Genomic DNA, 17,529 nt, shown 5'->3' on the forward strand with positions numbered 1-17,529 from the left:
CCTTCCACCTTGGCAGTTTCCCAGTGGCATTCTAATGTCCATGGATGATGCTTGCAGGTGTGCTTCTGGGAGCTAGCTGTACTTTCCTCAGGTGAGCCAACAGAACTAAAAAGCCATTAAAATCTAAGTCACACATGTGTTAATACGAATAGTTTCTCTGGTGTGAACAAACTATAATAGTACTCAAGATCCTAATGGGATAATTAACAATGTGAAATAGGAAGAAAAGGGCTAAAGGTGTAGGGACAGTGGGAAGGGTAGAGGAAAGGTAATAAGGGAGAGGGGAGGGGGGGCAAGGGGAAAAAATGAGAACCAAGACCTGTCATGTAAAGGTACAAGATCCCAGTAATGAATGTAACTGTACTGTATACCTAGACTCTACCAATAAATTCGATAAAAAGAAAAATCTAAGTTCTGGAGAATAAAAGTTTGACTTTTTTTTTCAGTTAATAGAGGCAGCAGTAGCAATAACAGAGCCCCATCTATTGCAATGTGTCACCACAGCATGCTTATTTTGAATGCACAGTACTGTGTACAGCAGTACCTGGCTCCATTGCTACCTTTAAAGGAAGCCCATTTTCTGTCAAGTTGGTTGCTTTTCTATTTTATTAGTTACAAACCAAGGAAAATACTTTTCTTTCTGGCTTCAAAAATTATGCATGCATGATTCAGGTGTCTGATTTATATGTTTTTCCAACCAACTCCAAAAAGAAAATATGATCACAGGTATTTTTCTAAATGTTGCCTGACTTTATTCCATGTAATTGAAGCAATGGATGGCTAAAGTCACTTCAGCTTTTGAGATTATTTAGTCAGAATGCGATCAGTTCTCCCAGGCAGTTGTGAGCTGGTGGAATGAGGTCTCTGTGTTACTCAATATTGTATTGCAAACATCTATCACATAATCAATTAATGCTAAATCTTTTTGACCTGAATTTCTTCCCTCCATTCAGTAATAATGTGAAAGATTTTCCTGGTACTTTCAGAAGTTATGTTAAAAAATTGATGTATAATGATGTATTGCGTACTCAACTTTTGAACAAATACCACCTTCTATTCTGTCCCATTTAATATATTACTATCAAACGAGATCTTAGATTCTCAGTGGTAAGACACTGATAAACTGAATAGTCAAAAATCAGCATGTAGAATTTAAAATACCAACTTTCAAAAGCCAAAAGCTGCTTCAGGGACATTTTGTAACACACACTTTATTCTTTCCAGAATGATAGAGTTTAGGAACTGAGATTTTTCAAAGGGACCATGATGAATTATCTCATTATTCTTCGATAGCCTCCTAAATGATTAGAAATGCTAAATAAGTAAAAGGTACTTGAAAAAAAAAGTATCTTTTGCCACAGTTTTTAAACCACCACAGTCAGTAAAATTAAAGTATGCATGTTAATTAGACTATAACTAAAATGAATGTTCATATCTTCATGGAGATGCTTGAAGTCATATACTAAAAACATATTTAAAATAAAACAATATTTGTACTAGTTTAAATCAATTCTATAAGAATACCTGAACAAGGAACTGTTTCATTATTTTTATTGTGTAACCAGAGTTTAAACTATATTAAGCGTTTAATAAGTATTAATTTACTTGTATTGAAATCTTGGTAAGCAATATCAATTCAGCTATTTATTCAACTGAAAGCTAGATATTTATCTTTTCAATGAAAAGACTGAGGTCACTACAATAATCAATCTTCGTTTTTTTTTAACAATTTACATATAAAATTTCATAAGGGCTACATGTGGAGTGTGACAAAGGATTTGAAACATTTTAGTGGCCTTTACATTCATCGAGCGACCTGAAAGTTTTTTCATGGGGTAAAGATATTGTAACTAAGAAGTGCTTTACATGCATCACTTTGAGTTTAAATGTGAAAATACATGGTTTTGGTCTAAAATTTATAATTATTCTACAGGACCATTCTAAGGAAAAATCTTTATAAATGTACAATTTTTCCCAAAACTAGCTTAAAGTGTTCTTTAGCTCTATTTTTTTTTTCCTTGAGAACAGGTCTAGATTTACTTCTTTCACATTGAAATCTGGCCACATGTAATTTTTGCCATATCATGCCTCATCAGGCCCAGGAAAAATGCCCACACTGAAAGAATGCTGCTGAATATTCTGGATGTGCCCAGACAAATAGTTGGAGTTTGTCAGGCTTTTCATTTTCAGAAATGATATTCTGTATTCATGGTTAGGGGTCGTTTCTGCAGCTTAACTGAAGAGGGTGTGGCAATATATCTCGGCTTGCTGTTCCAATTGTAGCCGTATGGCAAACACAAGTAGTGTCTAGCTACTAATCATCTGTTTTAGCCTTCATTTTATTTTGCCAAAAGGTTTTCCTCTTTGGCATAATAAAATCAGCGCTCTTCTTGTATTCTAAACTTCTGTTTGGAGAGACTTACACCCATGTAGTATTACTGAGAAATGCTAAGTTTGTTAAAGAAGAGCAGAAATAAACGATGGAATTTATACAGCATTTCCATGGCAAACAGCTTTCAAATTCTCCTGTTTTCCAAAGGTTCCATTAGTTTAGTACCAGTCACACTCAACCCCTCTTGTCTGTGCTCTCTTCAATTTTCCTAATAATTTAACTCTGTACCCATACTCTTATGCTCTGTTTATCTCCACATAAAGCAAGGAGGAAAGAAAAATATTATAATTATTGCATAAAGGCAATAAAATTCAACAGATAATAACAGAGGAAGATCATTGTGTTAATACTCCTAAGAGAGTAACAATCCTACTTTCATTTTACCATTCTAAGTGTGATTTCAGTCAGCATATCAAAGTAGTTATCCCTCACATAGCGAAGACTTCCTCCAAAAAGTACCATTTTGCAAGAGTACAGATTCCCTCCATATTGTTTCTATAGAAACTAGGAATTGGACAAGTATGATTTTCTTGATGGTAAAAGAACTCTAAACAATGCTGAAAAGATGGTGGAGTTAGACATTGGGCAGCACTGCTAGGTGGAACACTACCAGCACTGAGATTTTCTTCCATTTATATGTGATACTTGATCAGGAATATTTTGCCTTGAACACAAAAGCAAGGAATCTCATGGTTGTCTTGAGGTGACTGTAGACAATGACAAGTCAAGTGAAATGCACATGAATCTGACCCATGTTCATTCAAGGACTGTGCGAAAAAGAACTTGTGAAAGTTATATGTTCTTTACGTGAGAAGAACTTTTGGGCTCGGGATTTAGCTCAGTGGTTCTGCTGCCTAGCTTGAAAGTGCAAGGTCCTGAGTTCAATCCCTGGTATCAATATAATAATAATAATAATAATAATAATAATAATAATAATAATAATAATAATAATAATTTCTGTGGAAGACACCATCAGTCAGATCATGAGTATGAAAAACTAGAGCTCCTCAATCCTCACATGACTGCCATTCAAAATTTTGTTAAAGATTATTGATTCCAAAACAAGAGAGACAGAAAATGAATGAAGGAAAGTTGCAAGAAATAGTGAAACAGCTGCAAAGGGGTTGCATCAATGAAATTAAAGATGCATGCTGATGAGGATAGTCACTGCTACAGGCAGAAAGAATTTACTTTCAGGTTTTCTTACCTAAGGAGAGCACAGACAAAAACAAACCTATTTTCTTTTGTCACCAGTGGATTGCTAGAAAGGCCATAGACTTCATAGTTTCACTTGCCAGTCTTAAAAATGACAACAAATCAACTGCTAAGAAGCTAAGGTTATTCCTTCAGGAGAAGCCTTTCCCCTGGATCATACTTTGGAAACCTGAATTGCTATGGAGGATTGTCCTTTATAAAATGGTGGAAATATTATTGTGCAAATTCTAAATGATGATGAACCGTCTTTTTAAATTGCTGCTTCTTGTTTTATAGTAATGCAAAGGTTAAACCAGAAATCACAAGGAAAATACTAAGTAAATGTTAGTTGATTTCTTCTACCACAGATACTATTAATTTTTTCAAGGCTCCTTTTATTTCCATTTTATTATAATTTACATTATCAATTTTCTGTTAAATTTGAGTTATTGTGTTTTAAAAGTTTATATTAATTGTTAGCAGATTCTTATTTTTAATTAGCTTTTTATTAGATTATACTTTAGAAATATCAGTATAGGTATACTGATATATACATGAGATATAGATAGATACACATTTGGTTAATATCAGTTATTAATCAACTATGGCAATGTTCCATGTCATCTTCCCTTCAGGATCCAAGCTGCAAAAACCCCCTTTGGGTGACTTTCCCATTCTTTTAGCAGAGGGAGAAGATGGCAGATGTTTTTGTTGAATTGTAAAACACAGACAAATATGTCACTTTCCCTTTAAGCAGATCGCATGGTCAAGCCTAGTATTATAGGGCCAGAAAGTCTAACTTTACTATCTACTTACACCATGTATGAATTGATGTTGTTTATATGAATTAATAAAACTTAAAGATCATATCATTCAATTTTCTAAATTTTTGAAAAACAATTCTCAGGAGTAGAATAGAAATACTATTTTTTTTTCATGTCACCTAACTGCTTGAGAGCAAATTTCAGATAAATAATCTCCTCAAGTTGGAGTTATCTTTTATATTTGTATGAATGTATTACAAATGAGAAGAAAGATGGATAGCTCACCTTCATCATAATTTCTATGTATGTATAGCAAAGAAAAGCATATGTTGAAAGCAACATCTTACCAATAAGTTGAAATAAATGCTTCTAACTTGTGATTTCTGCCTATACTCAACAAAATAATATATACAAAACAAAAATTGTTTTATGTTTCTTTGTCCCTTTTTTGTTCTAATTATCATGGACATGTACAGTGACTTAGAGTTTAATTGCAGGAATAAAAGAATGTTCCAAAAAAGGAGCTCTGAAAATCTATGCCATTAATATCAAGAGAGCAGATGGTCAGAAAAGTCAAAGACAGAAGATATCTCCCCCATGCAAGTAAGTAAGTAAATCCACTGGGCTCGTGTTTTCCAAAATCTGAGATCAGAGTCCCAGTGGAGAGAAACAACATTGCTTTTGCAGCAAATTAACTATTTTCTGAACAGTTTTAATCTGTGCTTAGCTGGTAAGGGTGCATACAGATTTAGGAGAATTATAAATAATTACAGATGCCGGGAGTGATGTACTTTTGTTTAACATTTCTAATAGAGATTTGTTCCTTTGAAGTTTAATAACTGCATTCTTTATGTGATTAAACCCAAAATAATGGTTGCTTCAGTGAACGATTTATATTAAAATTCTGCTTATTCCCTACATGTTGGTTACTAAACCAACATGGAAAAGTATAATATTCATTAATTATTTGAATATTTGTAGCTTCCATATTAGTAAATTTAGCTGGACCCAGTAACCAAAATGTAAGGCACAAAAGTGAACATATTTGATCTTGTTGAAGAGAATAAGCATGTAGAGAAATTGTGAGATACAACCAGATATAATTCTACACAAATACATTTTAGAGATTTTTTTTTTAATTCCATGAAAATAAGTTATTAATAATATGAAGACTTTGGGGTCTTGATTGTTGTTTTGTTTTTACTTTTACAAGAGCTGTAGTTTCTTCTCAATAGCACTAATATAAATTTTAAAATAACAATACCTCCTCACATAAGTCTAAGAGATTTGTGGTGGAAACAAATGGTGATATCATTAATTAGTGAAGACTCGTCAAGATGATGTATGCACCATAAATGTAGTCAAGCAAATTCACCTTTTAGCACCATGACTCATTTTGATAACAATCGCTTTTTCGGGGCTTTTACTCTTTCCTCAACCTTGGTATTACTAGCACCGACAACAAAATTTAGCAGCCTATAGGAGGAAAGGGTAGCTGTTGACATCTTGGAAAGGCTGTCCCTTAAAATGTAAGAGACACTGAATTGTAAAGTTTCAGAAAATGTAGAATTGTCTGATCTGATGGGGCCTGGCCTCTACTCAGTCAGCACCCACAAGCTCAGGACCCTATATAAGTTATTTATTCTCATTTGCAATAGTCCTGCTAAATGGTAATATTTCCTTCTGGGGAAAAAATAATCAAAATCAAAAGGCTTGAGTTATTAATTATAATTTTATAACATTTTAAACTGAGTAATCCAAGTAATTTTAAACCAAACTATACAGCAAATCAAGCAATATATAAAATGAGAGGTATATGTACATTTAATTTTCTTTGTAGAATCTTTTCTTTTTATCATTTTTTCAATTTTCTCTGAATAGTCTTTCTCAGTTGTCCTGACCCAGGTAAGGGTAGAAAGTAAGTCTCATTTATATACATTTTTCTTGCTGTACCAAGCAAATTCAAGTCATCAATACATATAAAGTAGCTAATGTCTCATTGAACCAGTTATCAGAGAATATGACAATTAGTGGCTTAATTTGGTATCCACTGGTGGTATTACATCTGCATTGGTAAAGTCAGAGATTATGTTATTCCTGCACCGAGGTATTTTTCTGTAACAGTCTAGCATTAACCATCACAACAAAATGACAATAAAATAAACTTTCTCCAGAACATATACGATAGATAAGCTTTCTGAAAATCAACCATTTGTTTTACTTATTTTATTTTTACCATAATTTGAATGCTTTGATTGATAATCAAATAGCATCATAAATTCAGTAAAATACAGAAATGATAGCCATTATATGTATTCTCTTGCCAGCATCCCAACAAATAACTCAGTCTCTGGTCTTTGCAAGTTTCCTGGATATAATTCCTAAAACAAAAATTTTCATTCAGAATAGGCTGAATCACAGGTTAAATACAAAGGAAAGTCTTCCTGAGGATGTGTAAGTTGTACAAGAATCATGTCTGGTAATATTTTCTAGGCAGTATTTAATTGCTAGAGGGTTTTTCTCTTGTGTCTACTAAACCTCTTTCCTCCTCTTGGATTCTTTGGATTAAAAAGGCACATGAACCTGCTTACACAGAGAATATAAACAATAAGTTGTATTTTTAAAAAGGGGCTATCTGAAACAGAATTCACATGTCTGATTTATTTTACATTAATTTGATTCCTTATACAAGAAATCACGAGGGCAGGGAATTTAGCTCAATGGTTCCGCTGCCTGCCTCAAGCCCAAGGTCCGGAATTCGATCTCTGGTACCACCCCCCACCAGAGAAAAAGAAATCACTCCGGGTTTCAAACTTTTATAGAATATAAATAGTATATCTAAAACATTATTCATGTATGAAAGGAGAACAATCTATTTGAATGAATGCATAATACAATAAGCAACAGAAAAACGTTCAAGGTACAATATTATTAAAGATGAATTGTAGGGGGTTTCTTTAATATAAGGATGCCTAAGAGATATCTCAAAGATGTAGCTGATATCCTGTTCTTATCCCCTACCTCAACCTATTTTCCATAGCCTCCCCCTTCTCAGTTAGTGGCAAATAAATTTCCATTTGGAGTCATTGTGACATCGCTAAATTTTTTTTGAATGTGCAAGCAAAAGCAAATCCTGTGGAATCCCTAGAGATAATACATGTGAGACTTAGCCGGTTCTGGAACACCTTTCACTATTACCACCCTTGCCCAAGCCACCACCAGTCTCACCCAGACCACTGCTCTGATCTCCCAGACAGCATGTCCTCTTCCTATTTGCCTAATGTAGTCTAATTCATTAAGATAAAAATCTGATTATGACTTATTCTAAAATTGGTCCAGTGGCTTTTTTGTTTCATGAGGTAAAACCCCACAGGTATACCACGATCTACAAGGCTATTTAAGGTTTGAATCTCAGCAGTGCCCTGCCTCATCTTTTACAGCTTTTTTCCTACTTCACACCATCCCAGATACAAAGGCTCTCTGCCACGCCCCTAACATGTTCAGCATATTCCTGCTTCAGAGATTGTGCTTGGCCCTAAGTGTGGAATGAGAGTTGGCTTGCATGTCTCTTTCAAGTCTTCCTCACAAATTATCTCCATAGGAAATGTTTCTCTGTCTGCTTTCCCTAAAAGCACAATCCTCTACTTACCTTAATCCTTTTCTCTGATTTAGTTTACCCCAAATACTAAAATATCCTCTAAAATATAGATACTAAAATTGTTTCTTTGATATCCTATTTATTTTTGCTTCTTCGTTAGAATATAAAATCCTCTTACTTTCTTCCACTAATGTATCCCCAGTACTCAGAAAATTTCACGTCATGTAGTAGGTATTAAATAAGGATTTGTTAAATGAATAAGGCCACTTGAAGAATCATAGGAAATCACATTAGACTTTTAAAAAACATTTTATTTACTCAAGCTAGAATGCCAATTCGTAAGCCTTAATTTTTATTTTCATCAGTGCATGTTTGTAGTATACAATGATTATGTTCATCACAGGGAAATGGTGCGTGTATGTGACACGTCTTAATTCACTTTAAGACATCTTCCCTTCCTCTGCCCCCTTTCCATTTCTTGGACCCTTTCCCATTGGCAAAAGTTCTGTCTCCCTATTTCCTATTACCTATTGTCTGTTTTGTTGTTTGATTTATTTGTACTTTGGGTTTCTTATATAAGAAATACCATAACATATTAAAGCCACGTGTCTGATTTATTTCACTTAACGTATGTTCTCAAGGTGCATCTCAAGGTGGTTAAACTTACCCTGCTTCACAGCAGAGTAGTACTACACTGTATATAAACACCACATTTCTTTATCCATTCATCTCTTATGGATATCTAGGCTGCTTCTAAGATTCAGCTCTTTTGAGTTATGCTGCTAATAAACTTGGCCTGTATCACTGTAATATCATGACTTTTAACTATTTCAGAAGATACCTAGAAGGAGAATAGCTAAATTGAATGGAATTAAAAGTATTCATTTCTCTGAAATATCTCCATAGTGATTTTATAGTAGTTGTACTAGTTTACATTTTCACAAACAATGTAGAAAAGTTCCTTCGCACCCACACCCTTGACAGTATTTGTTATTATTTTATTTTTTTCTGATAGCCATTCGTTCTGAAGTGAAATGGAATCTTAATATTGTTTTAATTTGCATTTCTCAAATGGCCAGTAATTCTGAAAAAAAATTTTTTTCACATATATATCTGCCAATTCTAATTCTCTTTCTGAAAATTTTTTATTTTGGTTGGACATTCTTTGAGTCTTTTATTTTAGGGTAGTTTAAAGGTTGTTTTTTTGTTTGTTTTGTTTGGTTTGGTTTGGTTTGGTTTTGGTTTTTTGAGACAGGGTCTCACTATGTAGTTGAGACTGACCTGGAACTCACTATGTAGCCCAGACTGGTCTCAAACTCACAGCTATCCTCCTGCCTCAGCCTCCCGAGTGCTGGGATTACAGGTGTGCTCCACCATGCCCAGCAAGGTTTTTTTAATTTTTTACATAATCTAAATATTAGTCCTTTGTCCAAGGGGTAGCTGGCAAAAAAAAAATTTTCCCATTCTGAAGGCTGTTTTTTCACTTTGTTGTTTTTTTTAAGTGTGTAGGAGCTTTTTAATTTGACATAATCTCATTTATTCATTCTTCCTGTTTTTTTTTTTTAATGAGGTTGGTGTTCTCTTCAGAGCATCCTTGCTTATGCCTATGTCTTCAAGAGTTTTAACTATTTTATCTCCCAAGAGATTGTTTCTGTTTTAATATTTAGATCTTTGATACATTGTAATTTTATTTTGCATATGGTGAGAGATATGGGTCAAACTTCAATCTTCTGCATGCTGTTTTTCCCAGCACCATTTATTAAATAGGCTACCTCTCCTCCAAGACAGGTTTTTGGTTTTTGGCTCCTTTGTCAAAGAGAATATGGCTAAATTTTTCCAGGGTTTCCTCTGTACTTCCTATTCCATCCCATTGATCCACATACCTAGTTTTGTGCCAGTGTCACATTGTTTTTAAGACTGTAGCCTTGAAATATAGCTTGAAATTTGGGATTGCAATGCTTACTCCTCTGTGTGTGGATCTATCTATCTGCCTCTCTACCTACCTACCTATCATCTACCATCTATGCTTTGGAAGTATGATCATTATTGCAGTGTTGGGTATGCCTTCCCAGAAACACGGGCTATCTTTCCATTTTCTGATATTGCCGTCTATCTTGTTTTTCACCCTAAATTAGTTTTCATTATAGGATTATTTCACTACTTTTGTTTGGTTAAACCATGTGTTTACTTTTCATGGAAGTTATTGCGAATGGTATTATTTTTCTAATTTCATTTTTGGTGGATTCATTATTGATGTGCATAAATGCTGTTGTTTTGGGGTGTTAATTTTGTATGTTGCTACCTCGTTTACTTTTGCTTTTGCTTTGTTTTTTAGTTTTAATAGTCTTTGGTGGAATGTTTTGGGCCTTCTATGTAAAGGATAATGTCACATGTGAATGAGGACAATTTGACTTCTTCCTTTCGTATATGTATTTCTTTTATTTCTTTTGTTTGCCCAATTGCTCTGACTACTGTTCCAAATACTCTATTGACCAGGAGTGGTTAGAGTGGACATCCTTGTTTTGTTCCTAATTTTAGAGAAAAATCTTCCAGTTCGTCCAATTTATTTTTCTGTTGGTAGTAGGTTTATCATAACTACTTGAAATAAGATCATTCTACATCTATTTTCTTATCATGAATGGATCATAGATTTTGGAAAAGGCTTTTTCTATATGTTTTTAAATGATCATATGATTTTTGTCCTTCATTTTTATGTGATGCATCATGTTTATTAATTTGCATACTTTGAGCCATCTTTGACTCCTTGGGATGAAGACTACAGTTGGCCCTGATTATAATCTTTTTTAGTGTTTTGTTGCACACAATTTGGCAGTATCTTGTTGAGGATCTTTGCTTCTATGTTCATTAAAGAGATTGGCCTGTAATTGTCTTTTTTAGGTGAGTCTTTGGTTGTGGAATAAAGGTAATGCTAGCTTCCAGGAATGAGTGCTAGTTTCCAGAAATAAAATTGAAATGCTTTCCCTTTCACTTTTATTAGTTTGAGGAGTATTGGCATTAGAAGTTCCCTGAAGTTCTTGTAGAATTCAGCAGTGGATTCATCAGGTCTAAGGCTTTGCTTATTTGATAGATTGTATATTACTGCCTCAATTTCATTGCTTGCTACTGGATTATTTGGGATTTTTAAGATCTTATTAGTTCAGGTCTAGTAATTCATAATTATCTAGGAATCTATGGTTCTTTTCTGGATTTTCTAATTTATTAAGTGTTATGAGATGTATCTAAATGTCTCCCCAAAGCCTCATGCACTCATTAGTGTGGCTTTCAGAGGAGACCTGATCCAGAGTGTGTGAAGATGGATTAAAAATATGTGCATATGAATTAAGGATGCAGTAAGTGGATTAACTCATTGATTAATTCAGCATGGTTATGGGTATGGGTAAGGAGAAGCCCTATTATGGGTATGGGTGGCACCAACCAATAGGCTTGTAGCCTGGATGGAATATAAAGGGAGGCTTGCTGGGGCCTTGCTACTTGCTGCCTTCTGCCTGCTCTCCCATAGACTGCTCTTCTTTCTTGCCCTTCGGCCATGCCACCCTGCCTTGGAGACAGGAGAGTATGGACTGAAATCTCCACAAACTATGATGAGCTAAAATAAACTGCTCCTCCTTTAACTTTTGGTGTCAGATATTTGTTCCAGAAAAAAGGAAGTAGCTAAGATAGGTTTGCAAAGTTGTTACTTTTAATTGTCTGGATTTTGGTGTTGTCTTTTGTGATTTTGTCTTTTCTGTTTTGAATTGCGTTAATTTAGGTCTTTTCTTTCCTTTTTTGTAAGATTGTCAAATTCTTTGAAGGGATAAGCTCTTTGATTCATTGATTCTTTGTGTTTTTAATCTCAATTTAATTAATCCTGCTCAGACTTTTATAATTTTCTTCCTTGAACTAGCTTTGGATTTGGATCTTCCTAATTTTTTCCAAACTTGGTGTGCATATTAATTTATTTGGGCTCACCCTGTTTTGCTGAAGCAGACATTCACAACTACAAATTTAGGATTACTCTCATTGTGTCGCATTGTTCTCTCATAGTTTCTAATATGTTGTACTGGAATTATCATTTAATGATAGTAAGCATCTAATTTCTTCTTTCATTTCTTCTACGACTCCTTGATTTAAAAGATACATATCAGATAATCTCCATGCATTTACATAAATTATGTGGGATTTTTTTTGTCATTGACATCTAGTTTCATTATACTCTAATCTGATACAATTGAATGAGATAATTCAATTCTTTATATTTATTTAAGCATGATTTATGAATTACTATGTTTTCTTTTTTAGAGAAAGTTCCATGTGGAGCAGAGGAGATTGTTTATTCTGTTGTTGAGTGGAACAATCATAACTAGCTATTAATTCTATGTATTAGAAGATGTAGTTCAATGCTGATATCTCTGCCTATAATTTGTCTATTTAACCTGTGGTTTTTCTTTTTCGTTGAGTTTATTAGTACATTTTAGGTATACAGTACAGTTACATTCATCATTGGGACCTTGTACCTTTACATGACAGGTCTTGGCTATCATTTTTTCCCCATACCCTTGCCCTCCCTGCATATTTGTGATACTGTAGTATTGAGTTTCTCTACTGTAAATGAGCAGAGGTTTGCCTCATCTTTTACATTCAGAAGGATTTGTGACACTGGATGTAGACATGTTGAAAATATATATGTATATGTGTGTGTGTGTGTGTGTATGTGTGTGTGTGTGTGTGTATATATATATATGCATACATGTTGAATACTTGTTGAATTATTCCCTTAAACAACATATAGTGACCTTCTTTGTCTCCTCAAATTTTAGCTTCAAGTCAATTTTATCTGAAAATAGAATAGCTACAATTGCTTGTTTCCAGGCTCTTGCTGCATAGAATATTGTTTTCCATCCTTTTATTTTTAATCTATAAATTTTGAATTAAATTAAATCTCTTTTCTCTACACAAAATAATATTGACCTTTGTTTTTTGATCCAATCTGCCAATCTGTGTCTTTTGAATGGGGAATTGAGATCATTCACGTTGAGAGTTATTATTGAAAGGTATTGACTTTTCCTGTCATTGCCTTATGTTCCTGTTGCTGATTCCCTTTTTTCATTTCTACTTAATGGCTTGTCCTGCCTTCTGTTTAAGCATTGTGTTCATCATTGTCTCTTTTTAGAATATACTTCAGAATTTTTTGGAGTGCTGATCTGGAGGTCGTGAATTTCTTAAGTGGCTCTTTTTCATGGAAATATCTCATTTCTCTATCAATTTTGATTGATAATTTTGCAGTGTATATCAGTCTGGGTTGGAAGTTGCTTTTTTAGGGTTTGAAACACTACACTACAAGGTCTTCTGGCCTTTAAAGCTTGTGTTTAGAAGTCTGCTGTAATTCTAATGGGTTTACTTTTATCAGTGATTCATTGCTTTTCTCTAACAGCTTTTAAGATTCAGTCTTTATGTTGCATTTCTGGGATTGTGATTATGATGTGTCACCGAGAGGTTCTTTTCTAATCATGGCTATTTGGGTTTCTTTATGCCTCATATATCTGTAAATTATTTCTTCCAAATTGGAAGGTTTTCTGCTATGATTTCTGCAAAGACTTTTTTATGTCATTTGTGTTATTTTCTGATTTTTCACTAATTCCAATTAATCCTTGATTCAGCTTCTCTGTATCATACAGCAGCTGTTGGATAAATTTGCCATATTCTATTGTTGTTTTTAAATTTTCTTTCAATATATGGTCACATGTATCAGTCCTATTTTTCTAGTTCTTATACTCGGTCTTTATATTGTATACTTCTGCTGCCCATACTTTCAATAGAATCCTTAAACTTCTTGATTTCTGCTTGGTGCCTTTTCATGAAGTTGAATTTGTTAAAATGGTCATTCATTTTTAAAATTTTTCTTAGTACATATTTGCAGTATAATGTTTACATTCCTAGTGGCATTGGTACATGTACATAACTTATCTTAATTCCTTTTTTAAATCCCTTTTCCCTCTCCCTCCATCCATGTCTTGATCCCCTTCCCTTTTGAAAAAGATCTATCTCCCTACTTCCTATTATTTACTGTATCTTATGTTTTGCTCTTTATTATAATTTGTTTTTTGTCATTTTATTTAGTTCAACTAGTATTTTTATTACTGTCTTCCATAAGCTCCCTAATCATTTTATTTATAAAGTCCTTTATCTCTTTAGGTTATTATCTTTGAACTTGTTGAGCACCTTACTGATCTATAAATTTTCCACCTTTATGACTTCAAATAATTCAGCTGTTTGGCTTTTGATTTCATCTCCATCAATTCCCCATGGATCATCTTTGTGGGATTCGGAGTTTTAGAGATATTTTGTTGCCTTATTTTCGTATGTTTCTACTGGTATGAGAAAGTGTGTGTGTGTGTGCATGCGCATGTGTGCATGTGTGTGTGTGTGTGTGTGTGTGTGATACATGAGTGCTGTGTGTTGAAAGTCAACTACAGTAATACCTTGGTTGATGAATGCCTCTGTTGGTTCATGACCAAAAACAAAACTAAGCACACAAAAACAAGATATTGGCACATAGTAAAAGCTAATTAATAGCAACAACTATGTCACCCTGGAAATAGCAACAAAATCAGCAAAAATAATATAGTCAAAGACAAACTGAATATTTGCATGCAATAGCTTCCAATAATAGCTATCACTATGCCAACTTTAATAATAGAAAAATGATATGCAATGAAAAAGTAGATATTTACTCTATGTCAATATTTTGTGTCTATAAAGTGCAACATTCTTACCACTATTAAAAATAGAAAATAATATCCAAAAATAACATAGAGCCAACTAAATATCTAAAGATTAATAAAGCTTAATAGCAATACTAATAACGATGGAGGGGGTGGGGAATGGGAAAATGAAAGAAATAGAAATTGAAAAATAAAGGAAAGGAAGATGAGAAGGAAAGAAGAAAATGAGGTAAAATATCCTATAAAGGCATAAAAGAAAGTTAATAGCATTAGATAAAGTGGTATAAAAGAACAAACAAGAGAATTAAGAAAAAAGAAAGAAAAAATGAACAAAACAAAGGAAAACAAATAGAATAAAGAAAATAAAAATAGACAAACAAAACCCTAGCCCTCACCCCTAGAAAAGAAGAAAATGAGAAATAATTCCAAAACAACTCATCTGTTTATTTTTGAAAGATGTCTGTCCTGGGTTTGGAGTATTTGAATCTACCAGTTACGGGGGGATGATAGTCACTACTAAGATCTATTTTGTTTCCATACTCATATTTTGTGTGTGAACATTAACTCCTGCCCCATTTTTCCTATTGGATTTGGTCTGCCAATCCTGTCTACTTTAATGCTATATTCACTCCAACCACTTCTAGTTTCTGTGTCCCTCTGTGAACCCCAAGTACGGCTTTCTCCACCTAGCTTTACGACCTATGGGTTTATGAGTGACTGTCTCTGTCCTAAAAGGGTTTTCTGTCAGTAACCCCAGCCTGTGGCAACTATCAAAGCCAAGGGACATCCCTGATAACATTGGCAGATGGGGAAAGCCAAGAAGCCACTGAGCTCTTTGTTGCATATAGAAAGTTGGGGTGGTGAAGTTCAAGCCATCCGCTAGACTTACTGCCAGAACTTTCAGACATAGCCCCCTTCTAAAACCATAAATTATTGGACTGGCTTCTTAGCATGGAGTGGGGGATGCTGTGTCCATCCCAGCATGAGCTTAAACTTCTGAGGTGGTCTATATATAGCTCGACCCCTCTCTCAGACTGTCTCTAGAGGATATCTCTCACTCAGTCACTGTGGTAGGGTGACTCCAGAAATGCTGAAGATTATTTTTCCTACAGCTCAGTCTTAAATAATTAATGCCTTTCCAAAATGGTTCTTGATTAGGCACTTTCAAATATGGCAGGCTCTGCACTGAATTTTTTCTTCAACTTTAGCCTGATATGCAGGAATATTTTCAGAACAAAACACCACACTGTATATGAAATTTATAATAACCACAGGCTTTTCTTCGGGCTAGCACTATAGCCCAGATTTTTGTTTCTCCCTGGAACCGCATGCCCTCCCTAGGCTTACATTATGTTAGTGCAGATAACAGCCAGAATTAACATTCCAGAATGCTTTGTTCTTTTCTCTGCAATGTGCTCAATTTCTGCAGAATCTCTGCACTTTCTTGTTGTCCTGTTAGATTCATCCTCATTCCTGGATAACTGTATTTGTTTCTTCACCAAGTTGTTTTCCATGTATCTCCATTCCAGTTCCTGGTGAGGCTATACTTTGGTGCCAGTTTTTTCTCTACAATTTTTTATCTCCTAGTTTATATAGATTTTATCCATATGATAAAATTTTATCTACATATCAACCTTCAAAGTAATCATTTCTGAAGTGAATACCTAAGTGTATTTCCAGAAGTATATTTAATTTCTCTATGTAAATTATTTTCTATTTTTTCAAATATTTATTTTTATTATGTAACCAACCTTCCCCCAAATAGGGCCAAGAAGATATTACTCTTAAGCCTGTATGTCTGAAGAATAATTACATTAGTTCCTAAAACAACCCCCAAATCTGTGTTTTAACACATCAACAAAGTATTTCTCAGGGGTGGGAATGTAGTAATCATAGAGTACTTTCTTAGCATGCAAAAATCCAAGTTTAAATATATATATATTTCTCATCCACATTGTCATCTAATAAATCTTCCCAGTGTTTACTCAAGATCCATGGTTCTTCCATTATATGCCACTGTAATGTTCAACATGAAACTCCCAAGACTGCCAAAAGAAGGAGGAGTAAATATGAGGTGACTTTGCAGTGAGGTTTTAGTCAGACCTGGTTGTGCCATGCACTACTTTTTCTGCTTACCATTGGCTAAAACATAGCGATATGACTTCAACATAACTTCCTGAGAGACTGAAATATGCAGTTTTCATGTGTTCCCAAGAAGAGAAAATCAAGCAGAATTTGGTGAGCACATGACATTGTCTCTAATTCAAGTCAAAAGGCCTTCCCAGTACAAATGGAAAATATTCCAAATAAATTGAAACCATTCAACCAGCACTTCTAACATGAAATTTTTGGTCCTTGACTATAAATACATTAATTAAGATTATGAGGTTTAATGCAAAAGATGTAAGGATACACTCTCTCTCTCTCTCTCTCTCTCACACACACACACACACACACACACACACATAAAATTAGAATAGGTTTTAATGGTTCCATGAAAAGAAACAAATCTCATATTTTTCAACAACTTTTGCTTAAAAGACAATATTTTTAGAATCCAATTGTATTTAGAAGCTTCCTAATGCCAATTAAAGAAAGCAAAGCTTTGGATAGCCAGGATTTTATGAAGGTTTTTTTGTTTTGTTTTGTTTTGTTTTGTCTTGGGGAGTTTTGTTTTGTTTGTTTGTTCTGGTTTTGTTTGTTGGCTGAGCTACCTCACAAATGAATTTGTTCATATCAAAAGATTCCTAGAATGGCCAGTGTAAAATTCTGACAACAAAATCATCATGCATACAAGTTAGCATGGTGATAAAATACAATAGATGTAGGCATTTTACCTGAAAGAAATAGAGTTTTATA

At 34.1% G+C, this 17,529-nt stretch overlaps 1 pseudogene; it reads left to right on the plus strand.

The window, feature by feature from the left end:
- Positions 1 to 2,957: 2,957 nt before the first annotated feature.
- On the plus strand, positions 2,958 to 3,861 carry LOC104866929 (annotated as a pseudogene).
- Positions 3,862 to 17,529: the final 13,668 nt, after the last annotated feature.

Source organism: Fukomys damarensis, unplaced genomic scaffold, assembly GCF_012274545.1.
Source record: "Fukomys damarensis isolate Sample0158 unplaced genomic scaffold, DMR_v1.0_HiC HiC_scaffold_14, whole genome shotgun sequence".
Classification (NCBI taxonomy): domain Eukaryota; kingdom Metazoa; phylum Chordata; class Mammalia; order Rodentia; family Bathyergidae; genus Fukomys; species Fukomys damarensis.